The sequence below is a fragment of the Schistocerca americana genome, chromosome 4 (genome assembly GCF_021461395.2).
Source record: "Schistocerca americana isolate TAMUIC-IGC-003095 chromosome 4, iqSchAmer2.1, whole genome shotgun sequence".
In the NCBI taxonomy this organism is placed as follows: domain Eukaryota; kingdom Metazoa; phylum Arthropoda; class Insecta; order Orthoptera; family Acrididae; genus Schistocerca; species Schistocerca americana.
In genome coordinates this window covers 228,866,825-228,883,386 of record NC_060122.1, presented here as the reverse complement: position 1 = coordinate 228,883,386, position 16,562 = coordinate 228,866,825, and the positions used below count along the sequence as shown (strand labels likewise).

General features: G+C 43.6%; 1 protein-coding gene across 1 annotated transcript in view; it reads left to right on the top strand.

Annotated features, from left to right (window-relative positions):
• Nucleotides 1-16,562, top strand: part of LOC124613011 (trypsin-7-like) — a 151,197-nt gene that overhangs the window by 4,034 nt on the left and 130,601 nt on the right. The gene's annotated exons all lie outside the window — the stretch shown is intronic.

The window sequence follows — 16,562 nt, the reverse complement described above, 5'->3', positions numbered from 1 at the left end:
TGTTTGGACGAAGAGCGCGTGCTTTCCAGTGCCAAACAAGCCAGGTCAGTGAGACATCAGGTGACCGAGAGAGCGTGGAAAGTATGCAAGATGATAGACGTAATTGTGAGAGAATATATCTAACAGAAACTGTTTTCATCACTCCTAAACGTGGTCTCTGGATACTGGTCATGTAAGAAGAACAGGATTGTGCCATTGCACCATTTGGTCTAAGCCCAAATGCAAAGAAACTGACCATTACGGACATTCGCTTCAACGATACGCCGTCTCTTCTACATATTACTGTCTTACCGTGTTTCCAGTTTTTCATTCTGTCTTCTTCTATTCATTAACAACTGTCGTGCTGCCCGATCAACGAGTGATAATGTTTAATTTCGCTGTCCGCTTCGAGGTCCACTGACGACTTACAATAGGCGCAAATCAAAAATACAATCGCTTAGCTTAAGCATCTAACATCACCACAGCTGTACATGAGAAACGACAGAAGTATTCCATGTGACAAGCACACACCACCCAGTGCCACAACGAAAATGAGTACATTAGAACTCCTCGCAGTAGGAATGGCTCAAATCAACTCAGATTCTGAGTACAATGTTCGTCCAAAATTGTCAGAGACTAATTTCATTCCTGGCCTATAAGCGACGCCTGGCCTATAAGCGACGTCAGCACAGTAACTACGGTGGCGACTTGAACTAAGAACTATAAACAACAGATATGTATCCAACCAGTTAGTTGTGAGCTGTCAGTGTTTTAGTAGTGGACGTGCAGCCGTAGTGCGTCACTATCGTTGTGTCACAACTCACAATGGACCGACATCTCTACATCATGCGCTCTCAAGACATTCTCCAAAATGTTTTGAAGAAGAAAAAAAAGTGTGCAGAGTTTGTCCCGCACACTGTCACTCACTCCCCACCCTCTGTCCCCATTCTCCCAACAAAGAACCGCGGAACCGCGTGAACGCCTGCCGCGACATGGCTGAAATATCAAAATGGTTCAAATGGCTCTGAGCACTATGGGACTTAACATCTGAGGTCATCAGTCCCCTATAACTTAGAACTACTTAAACCTAACTGACCTAAGGACATGACACACACATCCATGCCCGATGCAGGATTCGAACCTGCGACTGTAGCGGTCGCGCGGTTCCAGACTGAAGAGCGTAGAACCGCTCCGCCACACCGGCCGTCGACTGAAATATCGAATGCGGACAAAATCATCACAGATGATTAGACTTAGTATTATCAATACGAACCTACCTCGAAACGACGAAGCGCAGAAATTCACATGAAGAGTCAACGTGTTGTTGATGTAACTTACAACGAGACAATGTGGCACGTGAGTTGAACATTATACCAAAAATGGATTTTCCTGACAGTTTTACGTGGTAATATGCACGTTCTGTGCGTCACGCTCGAGTAGGGCTGGGGGCAGCCTACGTAGGGCATCTGCGGCATTAAAACCACCATCTCAACTTCTCTTTTTTTTATTAATCCAGCCTCTAAATTTTTTGGAACTTCACGAGGTATGTATAGAACAGCGTACCTGCAATAAGAGGCTGCAAAAAGTTGGAATATGCAGAGGCAACGCAGTGTCCCTTGAGTTAACGGAAATGTCAGTGTTGTAGCAATATCAGCCCATGAAATGTTGTCAGAAGAAATGAAAACGAGAAAACAAGTGCCAGTATGGCGCGCTGACACCAAAAGGAAAGAATGACAGATATCGAGAAAATAGGTTTTTTATACTGGGATATTTTGACTGGTACAGAGCATGTTGCTAAGACAACGATGAGAGAGTGGATCCAGCGCAAAGAACAGGATCGTAAGCAGCGATGAGCTGGTGCTGACCCCACGCTATGTCATCACACTGTGTAACGCCTATCATAGTGTTCATGTGGCCACCAGGGACTGTAAACCTACGTCCACACAGCTGTCTTGATGTTAGACAACTGCAGTAAATGTGTATCTTTTTGTCTACGGTTCAAGGCCGCACATTGTAAACTAGGCTGTTGGCACACGTGCCATTACCTCGGCTTCTATTGCCCAGAAACACGATCGCCACAGACTACAATGTGTTTGTTGTGCGTGTGAGAAGGCCTTACTCGAGTGTCGGACGCAAAAATGTTATTTATTTATTTATTGTTCCGTGGGACCAAATTAAGGAGAAGTCTCCATGGTCATGGAACGAGTCAGTACATGAAATTATAACACGAAGTTAGAAACAGATAAAATGAAATATAAAAATACATATTCAGGTGACAAGTCGTAAGTTTAAATGAAGAAAATCAACAATGTAACACTGGAATTTGCTTAATTTTTTAGCTCTTCCAGGAGCTCCTCGACAGAATAGGAGTGAGCCATGAGGAAACTCTTCAGTTTAGACTTAAAAGAGTTTGGGCTACTGCTAAGATTTTTGAGTTCTTGTGGTAGCTTATTGAAAATGGATGCAGCAGAATACTGCACTCCTTTCTGCACAAGAGTCAAGGAAGTGCATTCTACATGCAGATTTGATTTCCGCCTAGTATTAACTGAGTGAAAACTGCTAACTCTTGGGAATAGGCTAATATTGCTAACAACAAACGACATTAAAGAAAATATGTACTGTGAGGGCAATGTCAGAATTCCCAGATTTTTGAATAGGGGTCGACAAGAGGTTCTCGAACTTTTTGAGCCAAAAATACCCTTTTTGAATCAGAAGAATTACCCCAAAAAATAATACATAAGCGTATGATAATATGCGAAGTAGACTACTTTTCGTGTTGAAGTGTCACTTATTTCAGATACTGTTCTAATGGTAAATAAAGCAGCATTTAGCTTCTGAAGAAGATCCTGAACATGGGCTTTCCACAATAGCTTACTATCTATCCAAACGCCTAGGAACTTGAACTGTTCCGTCTCGCTTATAATATGCCTATTCTGTCTGATCAAAATTTCGGTTCTTGTTGACTTGTGAGTTAGAAACTGTAAAAACTGAGTCTTACTGTGATTTAGCATCAAATTATTTTCCACAAGCCACGAACTTATTTCATGAACTACATTATTTGTTACTGTTTCAATATTACACACAAGATCCTTCACTATCAAGCTGGTGTCATCAGCAAACAGAAATATTTTTGAATCACCTGTAATACTAGGAGGCATATCTTATATAAAAATATGAAACAGCAGTGGCCCCAGCACCGACCCTTGGGGAACGCCCCACTTAACAGTGCCCCATTGGGACTGAACATCACTACCACTCTCAATATTGCGGAGAATTACCCTCTGCTTTCTGTTCTTAAAGTAAGAGGCGAACCAATTGTAAGCTACTCCCCTTACTCCATAATGGTCCAACTCCTGCAGTAATATTTTGTGGTCAACACAGTCAAAAGCCTTCGTTAAATCAAAGAAAACACCTAGCGTTCGGAACCTTCTATTTAATCCGTCCAAAACCTCACAGAGAAAAGAGAATATAGCATTTTCATTTGTTAAACCATTTCTAAAACCAAACTGAACATTTGACAGCAAATTATGTGAATTTAAATGCTCCAGTAACCTTGTATATACAACCTTCTCGATAACTTTAGCAAACACCGATGGCATAGAATTAGTTCTAAAATTGTCAACATTATCAATGTCTCCCATTTTATAAAGTGGCTTCACTACCGAGTACTTTAATCGGTCAAGAAACCGACCACTCCTAAAGGAAAAGCTACAGATATGGCTGAGAACTGGGCTAACATACATAGAACAATACTTCAGTATTCTACTAGATACCCCGTCATATCCATGAGAGTTCTTGGTCTTTAGTGATTTAATTATTAACTCAATCTCCCTCTTGTCAGTATCGTGGAGGAGCATTTCAGGTAACAGTCTCGGAAAACTTTTTTCTAAGAGCGCTATATGATTCCCTGTTGGGACTAGGTTTCTATTTAGTTCACCTGCTATATTCAGAAAGTGATTATTAAATACTGTACGTATATGCGACTTATCAGTAACACGGACATTCCCACTACACAGGCCGGCCGAAATGGCCGTGCGGTTAAAGGCGCTGCAGTCTGGAACCGCAAGACCGCTACGGTCGCAGGTTCGAATCCTGCCTCGGGCATGGATGTTTGTGATGTGCTTAGGTTAGTTAGGTTTAACTAGTTCTAAGTTCTAGGGGACTAATGACCTCAGAAGTTGAGTCCCATAGTGCTCAGAGCCATTTGACCCAACCCACTACGCACTGATTCTATATCCTCGACCTGTCTCTGCAGACCAGCAACTTCCTTTACGACTGACCATATGGTTTTAATTTTATCCTGTGACTTAGCTATTTTATCTGCATACCACATACTTTTTGCCTTCCTAATAACATTTTTAAGCACCTTACAATACTGTTTGTAATGGGCTGCTGCATTCAGATTTTTTTCCGAGTACATCTACAACAACATCAATACTGCGCAAGGCACCTTATGGTATGAAGCGGATGATGTACCAAGGAACTTCCCTCCTATCCTGTTTCGGTCGCGAATGATCCGCAGGAAGAACAAATGTCGGTAAGCCTTCTGTGTCAGCTGAAATCTAAGCTTTCTCTTCAAGCTCTTCTCGCGAGGTACACCTAGAAGGAAACAATGTATTGTTTGACTCTTCTAGGAACGTACGCTCTAGTACTCGTGACAGTAAACCATACTGCGATGCACAACACCTCTCCAATATTATCTACCACTGAAATTGGACGAGTAACTCCATGATGGTTTCGCCCTTATTAAACGAACCAATGATGAAACCTGTTGCTCTTCAAAGAGTCTTCCTGTATCCTATCTGGAAAGGGTCCCATGCCGGGGAGAAATATTCAAGTATCGGTCGAATGAGGTTTCGTTAAATTTGTTAATGTTGAGGGTCAACTGCCAATCCATGCACCAAGTGTCGATGTGTTCTTGCAATTCGATACAGTTTTCTGGCACTGCTCTTCTCTGTATACAGGGTGGTCCATTGGTAGTGACCGGGCCAAATATCTCACGAAATAAGCATCAAACGAAAAAACTACAAAGAACGAAACTCGTCTAGCTTGAATGGGAAACCAGATGGCGCTATGGTTGGCCCGCTAGATGGCGCTGCCATAGGTCAAACGGATATCAACTGCGTTTTTTTAATAGGAATCCCCATTTTTTATTACATATTTGTGTAGTACGTAAAGTAATATAAATGTTTTAGTTGGACCACTTTTTTCGCTTAGTGACAGATGGCGCTGTAATAGTCACAAACGTATACGTACGTGGTATCACGTTACATTCCGCCAGTGCGGACGGTATTTGCTTCGTGATACATTACCCGTGTCAAAACGGACCGTTTACCAATTGCGGAAAAGGTCGATATCGTGGTGATGTATGGCTATTGTGATCAAAATGCCCAACGGGCGTGTGCTATGTATGCTGCTCGGTATCTTGGGCGAAATCATCCAAGTGTCCGGACCGTTCGCCGGATAGTTACTTTATGTAAGGAAACAGGAAGTGTTCATCCACATGTGAAACGTCAACCACGACCTGCAACAAATGATGATGCCCAAGTAGGTGTTTTAGAAGCTGTCGCGACTAATTCGCACATCAGTAGCAGAAAAATTGCGCGAGAATCGGGAATCTCAAAAACGTCGGTGTTGAGAATGCTACATCAACATCGATTGCACCCGCACCATATTTCTATGCACCAGGAATTGCATGGCGACGACTTTGAACGTCGTGTACAGTTCTGCCACTGGGCACGAGAGAAATTACGGGACGATAACAGATTTTTTTCACGCGTTCTATTTAGCGACGAAGCGTCATTCACCCACAGCGGTAACGTAAACCGGCATAATATGCACTATTGGGCAACAGAAAATCCACGATGGCTCCGACAAGTGGAACATCAGCGACCTTGGCGGGTTAATGTATGGTGCGGCATTATGGGAGGAAGGATAATTGGCTCACATTTTATCGATGGCAATCTAAATGGTGCGATGTATGCTGATTTCCTACCTAATGTTCTACCGATGTTGCTACAAGATGTTTCACTGCATGACAGAATGGCGATGTACTTCCAACATGATGGATGTCCGGCACATAGCTCGCGTGCGGTTGAAGCGGTATTGAATAGCATATTTCATGACAGGTGGATTGGTCGTCGAAGCATCATACCATGGCCCGCACGTTCACCGGATCTGACGTCCCCGGATTTCTTTCTGTGGGGAAAGTTGAAGGATATTTGCTATCGTGATCCACCGACAACGCCTGACAACATGTGTCAGCACATTGTCAATGCATGTGCGAACATTACGGAAGGCGAACTACTCGCTGGTGAGAGAAATGTCGTTACACGTATTGCCAAATGCATTGAGGTTGACGGACATGATTTTGAGCATTTATTGCATTAATGTGGTATTTACAGGTAATCACGCTGTAACAGCATACATTCTCAGAAATGATATGTTCACAAAGGTACATGTATCACATCGGGACAACCGAAATAAAATATTCAAACGTACCTACGTTCTGTATTTTAATTTGAAAAACCTACCTGTTACCAACTGTTCGTCTAAAATTGTGAGCCATGCGTTTGTGACTATTACAGCGCCAGCGAAAAAAGTGGTCCAACTAAAACATTCATATTTCTTTACGTACTACACGAATATGTAATAAAAAATGAGGATTCCTATTTTTAAAAAACGCAGTTGATATCCGTTTGACCTATGGCAGTGCCATCTAGCGGGTCAACCATAGCGCCATCTGGTTTCCCCCTTCAAGCTAGACAAGTTTCGTTCTTTGTAGTTTTTCGTTTGACGCTTATTTCGTGAGATATTTGGTCCGGTCACGATCAATGGACCACCCTGTTTAATAGCGCCTTCCACGAAAGACCTCATGGAACTTCGTTATCGACCAAGTCATTTACATACATTTTGAACATTAACGGTACTATGACACGCCTACGGAACACCCTAAAAGTTATTTTTACCTCCTAAGGTTTCCCTCCGTTGAGAATGATGTACTGTCTTCTGTTTGCTAGTAACTCTTCAGTCAAAGCTAAAAGCTAGTCTGATACTCTGTAAGTTCGCACTTTGTTCATTAGGTGACAGAACGTAAGTATAAAGCCAGTCTTCTGGACGTCAACAAACTTTGCATCAACTCGGCGCCTGTATCCACTCCCTTCTGGGTCTCCAGGACGAACAGAGCGAGCTAGGTTTCACAGGATCATTGTTTGCGGAATTCATGTTGATTTCTACAGAGAGAATTCCGGTATAGCTGCGATCAAAACGAAAATTGTTTGACTACCACCGCCCTTTACTTGACGTGGTACTATTAGAAGTGGTGTGCCATTGCCTTCCTCCGACCTTTGAACTGACTAAGACAGGCCGTTACTGGGACATCTGAAGTTCAATATGCATTCCGAACTACAATGCACCTCGGTATTTATCACGTGAACGAACATTCCCAGAAATGAATCAAATAGTAAGTATCAAATAAAAACCAGTGGACCGGCTGGGGATTAATACGCGAGCATAAAACGTCTTCAAAATTCCTGCAATATAACGACGTTAGCGATATAGGTCTAGAGTTTTTAGCATCTTTTCGACGAACCTCCTTCAAAACGGGAATGACCTAAGCGTTTTATCAATCATTTTGAACGCTTCACTACTCCAGCGCTAACTGCTTGTAACAGACGAATAAGTTCTTTCTCTCACTTCATGTACGACAGGTGTCCAATAAGTGACGCAACACAGTTTTTTTCAAGGCCAAAATGTGGAATTTGTTGTGGGTCATCGTGGAATATTCTCGCTTCAGCCCCTACAGTTTCATGATTTCCGATAGGTATCGGCGCTGTACGTAGCTTTCAAACCGGCGTCTGTAATGGAAGTTCCTTCCAAGCAGAGAGATGTCACTGAGTTTCTTTTGGCGGAAAACGAGAGCATCGCAGGCTTCCACAGACACTTGCAGAATACCTACGGAGATATGGCTGTGATAAATGGACGGTGAGTGTAGGGTGAGGCGTCTTTAATCATAGCAAAAATGTCACACACACCTGTCCGATCTCACGCGAGCCGGGCGGTCGCACACAGCTGTGACTCCTGCGGCGTGTTCGTAGCCACAAAAATGCAAACGAACTTATGCTTCTCCATGACAACACAAGGCGTCACACAAGTCTCACAACAGAGAGGGACTGTCCTTCCTCATCCACCCTCCACCCGGATCTCGCACCTATGGACATCTATCTCTTTGGCCCAATGAAAGATGCATTCCGTAGGAAGCAGTACATGGACAATGGGGAGGTTATTGATGCAGCAAGGCATCGAGCAGTAAAGTGGTACCATGTGGGCATACAGGCATCCCCAGTAAGGTAGCGTAAGGCCGTAGCAATGAGTGGAGATTATGTTGAAAAATTTGGTTTTGTAGCCAAAAGACTCGGGAATAATATGATATAGAGAAATCCCGAATAAACCCTTCCTGGTGTCAGAAAAAAAGACATACGGAGCACAACTTGTTGAACGACCCTCGTAGGATCGATTAGGTATCACATGAGCACCAGCTGTATTTCCTCTGTTGAGCGATTTCATTTTCTTTTTCTGTCTCGCGTTCCTCTTCAACATGCGTTGCAGTAATTGTTCCTTACACGTTACACACAACCTTGATAATTTCAGTATGGCAGTCTACATTGTTGGGTGGAATTGCTGAAAAAGTCATGTGTGACTTTCTAAGAACGACAAAGATAGAAGATAGGATCTCGACTTCCACATATTCGGTGGTTAACTTCTGCATCGTCGAAGTTTTACTAACCTAGGTAATACGGTTCATTCTACAGAAATGCGCTTTATTCTAAACAAAATATGTCAGCACAATAAGCCCTCACCACAAGTGGCAATAAACGTACAAAACTCTTTGATCGACGACGGTTACCTCTGCTTTCCTGCTCTTCTCTTTCGCTTGCCACGTCGCTCATGGAACAGGGGACACGGGTGACGGAATTGTTCGTCACGGAGCTCCGACAACCATTGTCTATACGTTGTCGAGTCGCATACCAACTAAGCCGAGAGAGATTCTTCAGGAATACATCGAAGCGCTCCTCCATGCGACAATGTTGAAAGATTTTGATTCAGGCTCAAGTGGGCTTTACACCATACCAAATTATCAAAATCAGAGATCATCTACAATTCTGTAATCCACGTTGTTTCTTCATTTTTGTGGCCGTAGAGTCCATAGTTTCTCTACAACTGTTATAGGCATTTATCTTCAACACATCATTTGTGTATTAATAACTACCAAATAACAGAATGTTTTGACGCAGTCTAATATCGGACTCAAATTATGGAGGACAGTGGTTCAAATCCCATCCGACATTCAAATTCATATTTACTGATATTTCTCTAAATCGAGTAAGTTGAACACGGCATGGTTCCTTTGGAACGGAAGGGTCGATTTCCTTCCCCAAAAATGGTTCAAATGGCTCTGAGCGCTTTAGGTTGGCTCTGAGCACTATGGGACTTAACATCTCAGGTCATCAGTCCCCTAGAACTTAGAACTACTTAAACCTAACTAACCTAAGGACATCACAAACATCCATGCCCGAGACAGGATTCGAACCTGCGACCGTAGCGGTCGTGCGCTTCCAAACTGAAGCGCCTAGAACCGCTCGGCCACCAGCGGCCGGCTTCCTTCCCCAATCGGAGCCTGTGCTTTTTCTTTAATGGGCTTGTCATCTAAGAGGCGTTATGCCCTGATATTCCATTTCTATTTCCCTTTTACGGTTCCGTGCCTCAGTCTGTAAAAACGGAACCTTTACAGTATTTTTTATCCTTCGTCCGTCCGTCCATCCGTCTGTCTATCTGTCCGACCGTTAATAACAATTTTCCTCAGACACGGCTGGTCATATCCAGTTCAAATTTACGTAACATACTAAGGTCTATAGTCCCTTGAGGTGTAAAAATTTTGAGCTTCTAAGTCAGGCATAAGATACGGCGATTTATGTCACATGTTCTGAAACTCGCACACTCACTCACTAAATAACATCCGACTGTCGGATGTTATTGCCAAAGATCAAACGTTATTGCCATCTTTCGAGTGTAGTTTTTAGGATATCTGCGATCTGTTTGTGTGTGCGTGCGTGTGTGTATGTGTGTGTGTGTGTGTGTGTGTGTGTGTGTGTGTACGTGTGCGTGTGTTTGTGTGTGTGTGTGTGTGTGTGTGTGCGTGTTTTGTGTGGAATAGTATTTGCTTTGGTGAGCATTCTTTGCGTGTGTGTCCAGAAGGCGAAGGGGGAATATATATATATATATATATATATATATATATATATATATATATATGTGTGTGTGTGTTTGTGTGTGGCTGCTTGTGTGAGAATGAGAAAGATGATTTTCAGCTTATCATTTCTTTTATTAAGTGTAGTGGCAACTCTGTACTGATGTGTGTCTTCTCATTTATCACATGGTTGTTTTCAGCGATGGCTTTCTGGATGTAGAAGTTTTCTTGCATTTGTATAAGGTATTTGTCATGGTTGTTTATTCTCATTATTTTCAGTTCTTGTTCCATGTTTTTGGATGGTGCTTATGGTATTTTAAATGTTCTGCAAATGTGGAATGGTTTGTTTCATACTCCCAACACATAATATGTTCTTTGAACCTTGTTTTAAGATTCCTGCATGTCATGCCTATGTATACTGCATCAGAACTTTGATATTCAAATTAATACAGCCCTGTTCCCTGTAATTTATCCCTCTTGGTAGTTGGTTGGCTTACGTGTGATTGGAGGATTTCCCCAGTCTTATATGCTATTTGGAAGCCCGGTCTCTTTAGTATGTTTGCCGCTCTGTGTGTTAATTTATATGTGTAAGGCACAGTGTACTATCTGCTTCATTTCCGTGTGTCGTTGTCATTGTGTGTGTTTATTGGGTGTGTTTGTGAGTTTTCAACTTGTGAGTTATCTCGTATTCTGGAAGTGTTGTGTTTTTATTTTTTCATGGAGTCTGTGTACTACATGTGTATCACACCCATCGTTCCTAGCTGTTTGTACGATTGTACTCATTTCTTTTTTGTAGTTTCTCTTGTCGAGTGGGATCCTGTTTAATCTACACTCCTGGAAATAGAAAAAAGAACACATTGACACCGGTGTGTCAGACCCACCATACTTCCTCCGGACACTGCGAGAGGGCTGTACAAGCAATGATCACACGCACGGCACAGCGGACACACCAGGAACCGCGGTGTTAGCCGTCGAATGGCGCTAGCTGCGCACCATTTGTGCACCGCGGCCGTCAGTGTCAGCCAGTTTGCCGTGGCATACGGAGCTCCATCGCAGTCTTTAACACTGGTAGCATGCCGCGACAGCGTGGACGTGAACCGTATGTGCAGTTGACGGACTTTGAGCGAGGGCGTATAGTGGGCATGCGGGAGGCCGGGTGGACGTACCGCCGAATTGCTCAACACGTGGGGCGTGAGGTCTCCACAGTACATCGATGTTGTCGCCAGTGGTCGGCGGAAGGTGCACGTGCCCGTCGACCTGGGACCGGACCGCAGCGACGCACGGATGCACGCCAAGACCGTAGGATCCTACGCAGTGCCGTAGGGGACCGCACCGCCACTTCCCAGCAAATTAGGGACACTGTTGCTCCTGGGGTATCGGCGAGGACCATTCGCAACCGTCTCCACGAAGCTGGGCTACGGTCCCGCACACCGTTAGGCCGTCTTCCGCTCACGCCCCAACATCGTGCAGCCCGCCTCCAGTGGTGTCGCGACAGGCGTGAATGGAGGGACGAATGGAGACGTGTCGTCTTCAGCGATGAGAGTCGCTTCTGCCTTGGTGCCAATGATGGTCGTATGCGTGTTTGGCGCCGTGCAGGTGAGCGCCACAATCAGGACTGCATACGACCGAGGCACACAGGGCCAACACCCGGCATCATGGTGTGGGGAGCGATCTCCTACACTGGCCGTACACCACTGGTGATCGTCGAGGGGACACTGAATAGTGCACGGTACATCCAAACCGTCATCGAACCCATCGTTCTACCATTCCTAGACCGGCAAGGGAACTTGCTGTTCCAACAGGACAATGGACGTCCGCATGTATCCCGTGCCACCCAACGTGCTCTAGAAGGTGTAAGTCAACTACCCTGGCCAGCAAGATCTCCGGATCTGTCCCCCATTGAGCATGTTTGGGACTGGATGAAGCGTCGTCTCACGCGGTCTGCACGTCCAGCACGAACGCTGGTCCAACTGAGGCGCCAGGTGGAAATGGCATGGCAAGCCGTTCCACAGGACTACATCCAGCATCTCCACGATCGTCTCCATGGGAGAATAGCAGCCTGCATTGCTGCGAAATGTGGATATACACTGTACTAGTGCCGACATTGTGCATGCTCTGTTGCCTGTGTCTATGTGCCTGTGGTTCTGTCAGTGTGATCATGTGATGTATCTGACCCCAGGAATGTGTCAATAAAGTTTCCCCTTCCTGGGACAATGAATTCACGGTGTTCTTATTTCAATTTCCAAGAGTGTATATAACATATGTCTTAGTACTGCAAGCTTCTGGTTGTGGTGATGATTAGATGTGGAACGTATTATTGTATCTGTACCTGCTTGTTTTCTAAAGATGTTAAATGTATGTTTGCCATTTTCTTTTATTATTGTTATGCCAAGAAAATTTATTTGATTTTTTTTATCTTTTTCAAGTCTGAATTTTATCTTCTGATGTGCTTTGTCGATTTCTGAGTGGAGTTCATCTATTTTTTCATTTGGCTCATCTACCAGACAAATAATGTCATCCACGTATCTGTACCAATATATGATTTTAAAACTTTCATTAATGGTTATGTTTTCAAATGATTTTCTAGATGACTGATAAAAATGTTTCCTATGTCCCTGACATTGGGGATCCCATGGACAGTCCATCACTTTGTTGGTAATATTCATTCTCGAACTGGAAGTAGCTTTTTTCACTTGCCAGTCCGAGCATATTCGTTATTTCTTTTACTGCTTCTGTGGTGAGGTTGCCGTAGGATGTGAAATTTTGGTCTATGATTTCTATTGTTTCTGTGGTAGAGATGGAGGTATACATATTTTCTATGCCGAATGAAATCAGTGACGCTGAGTGTGGTACCTGTATGTTCTGGATGTGTTCTATTAGCATTCCTGAGTTTATCACTGTTCTGTTGTATGAGAACGAAGTCTTACACGACGGCACTTATAAGTAAAACATTCTCAATTTTCTTGCCGCGTTAATTCGGGATAAAATCTCAAGCTTTCGACGGTAGCCTCCATCGTCATCGTCAGGAGCAACTGATTCTTGTTCCTGACGATGACGTTGGAGGCTATCGTCGAAAGTTTGAGATTTTATCCCGAATTGACGCGGCAATAAAACCGAGAATTTTTTACATACTGTTCTGTTGTTTTCTATTTTATAGTGTTTTGTAATTAACTTTTAGAGATGTTTGGCTATGTGGTATGTTGCGGCTTTCCTAAAGATAATAACAACACTCACTGGAGTACTATCTTTATGTATCTTTGGTTGGCTGCGGAGTGTTGGTGCTCGTGGGTTTTTCTGTGTTATGTACGAGGTATTTCTGTTTGTCTGTGAGTGTGTGTTCAATGTTTCTCAGTGCTCGTTTCAGGTTTGCCTGGTATCGTGTCGTTGGATCTGACTTCAGTTTCTGTATGGTGTTGGTATTTATGTGTTCCTTAGTTTTTGTGATGTATTACTCTTTGTCTATAAGAACTGTTACATTTCCCTTGTCTGCTTTTGTGTTACCGTTTTCATGGTGGCTGCTTCTGTTTGGTTGTTCTTATTGTGTGTCTGCTGTGTTCATTTTATTAAGCCTTTTATTTCTTTTTTTACTAGTTCTCTTGTCAGTCCTATGTTCATTTCACAATTATTTTGTTGTTCTCCGCGTGTAAGGATTTGTTCGATTTCTGCTATGAGATTTTTGGTTGTTTAACTTGCTGTTGGTACAGTTCAAATGGTTCAAATGGCTCTGAGCACTATGGGACATCTGAGGTCATCAGTCCTCTAGAGCTTAGAACTACTTAAGCCTAACTAACCTAAGGACATCACACACAGCCATGCCCAAGGCAGGATACGAACCTGCGACCGTAGCAGTCGCGCGGTTCCAGACTGAAGCGCCTAGAACCACTGGGCCACAACGGCCGGCTGTTGGTACAGTGTTTCACCCCTTTTTCCAAGAGCATTTATTTCTTTTTCGTGTAGTTGTGTCTCTGTTAGATAAACTATACGTGTAATTGTATTTCTTGTTGTATGTGGGGGTAGTCGGAGGAACTACTGTGGATATTTTGATACGGACATGGAATTCCCGGGACTGATATCCTGCCATTATCGATATGGATAACAGGCAAAATTCGTTGATATTATCGTTTCCAGAATGGATGAAAGTTTGTACAAAACCATCAGTGTGCGAGTTCTACTGGCACTTGGCCAACTGATTTAATTAAATATGTAGTCAAAAGTCATTTCATTCTGATGCCTCCTTCTTGCGATTTTCGTAACCTCTGCAAATATTAATGCAGTTCTCCAGTACAGACTAAACAGATGTCTTTACGTAATAATAATCCGCTTCCATAACACACCCTAAACCAGTACGACAAAATGATGTCGTTAAATGGGTTGGCATATCGTAGACTCTAAATCTCTAATATGTGGAACTTTATCGCCCACCTCACCCAGGATGTATGAACCCACTGTCAAAGGTAAGGGGTGATTTATTAGAGAAAATGATCAAAGATAAGTACCTAAAATTCTTATTATTCCTATTGATTCCTCTGTGTGTTTCACCAAGTTACAGTAGAGTGAAAAAGAAATCAATTATGCTGTATGTTACTTGTGTCTGATGATTTTACACTGAGTTGAGTAAAGTCATGAGATGGCGATGTGCAAATATAAAAATTGGGGTAGTATCACATACACAAGGTATAATAGGGCAGTGCATGGGTGTAATTGTCATTTGTACTCAGATGATTCATGTGAAAAGGTTTCCCACGTGATTATGGCTACACGACTTTAATTAACAGGGTTTGAACGCGGAATGATAGAGCTAGATGCATGGGACATCGTTAGGGAATTCGATATTCCTAGATCCACAGCGTCAAGAGTGTGCTGAGAATACCACGTTCCAGGCATTACCTCTCACCACGGACACGCAGTTGCCGAAAGCCTTCACTTAACGACCGAGAGCAGCGGTGTTTGCATAGAGTTGTCAGTGCTAACAGACACGCAATAGTGCGTGAAATAGCCGCAGAAATCTAAATGGGACACGCTAAGAAAGTATCCGTTAGGTAAGTGCGGCGAAATTTGGTGTTAATGGGCTGTGGTAGCAACGACCGGTGCGAGGGCCTTTGCGAATGGCACGAAATCGCCCGTCCTGGGCTCATGTGCATATCGACGGAGCCCTGGACGACTGGAAAACCGTGGTCTGGTCAAATGACTCCCAATTTTAGTTGGTATGAACTGATGGTAGGGTTGGAGTGTGGCGCAGATCGAACGAAATCACGGACCCAAACTATCAACAAGGCATTGCACAAGCTGGTGGAGGCTCGATAATGGACTGGGTCCTCTTGTCCAACTGAACCGATCAATAACGGAAAACGGTTATGTTTGGCTATCCGGAGACCATATGCAGCCATCCATGGACTTCACGTCTTCAAACAACGATGGAATTTTTATGAATAATAATGCACCATGCCACTGGGCCACAATTGTTAGCTATTGGTTTGAAGAACATCCTGTACAGTTCGAGCGAATGACATTGCCACCTGGATCGCCCGACACGAATTCCATCGAACATTTATGGGTCATAATCGAGAGGTCAATTCGTGCACAAAATAATACACTGACAACACTTTCGCAATTGTAAACGGGTATAGAGGCAGCATGGTTCACAATTTTTATACGGGACTTCTAACGACTTATTGAGTCGATGCTACGTCAAGCCGCTGAACTACTCTGGGCAAAGGGAGGTCCTACACGGTATTAGAAGATATCCTATGACTTTTGTGACCTATGTGTATTCCTCAATGTAAGTGCATATAACGTGGCTGAATTGCACTGTCAACTCAATAACATACACTGATGAGCAAACACAATATGAACATTGCTGTCCAAAGCTCCTGATCTAGTGGCTAGCGTTGCTGCCTCTGGCTCACAGGGTCCCCGGTTCGATTCCCGGACGAGTTGGGGATTTTCTCTGGCCGGGAACTGGGTGTTGTCCTCATCATTTCATCATAATCATCATCATTCGTGACAATGGCTACCTTGCATTGCACTGTGTAACAATTGCAGCTTTGTACGGGCGCTGATGATTGCGCAGTCGAGCGCCCCACAAAGCAAACATCATCATCACCAAGACCATTGCCGACAGCTAGACCGAATATCGCCCGGTGGCGTTGCAGGTACGCGACGCTGGAAGGAAAGTGTATAAACGGAGCAGAGGCTTACTTTAACGATGATACTGCCCGAAAATGGGGAAATCCACTGCCACAAGCGACTTTGACACAGGGCAGATTGTCATAGCCCGACACCTGAGAACGAGCGTATAGGAAATGGAAAAATGGAAATGTGTGGTAAGGTCTTATGG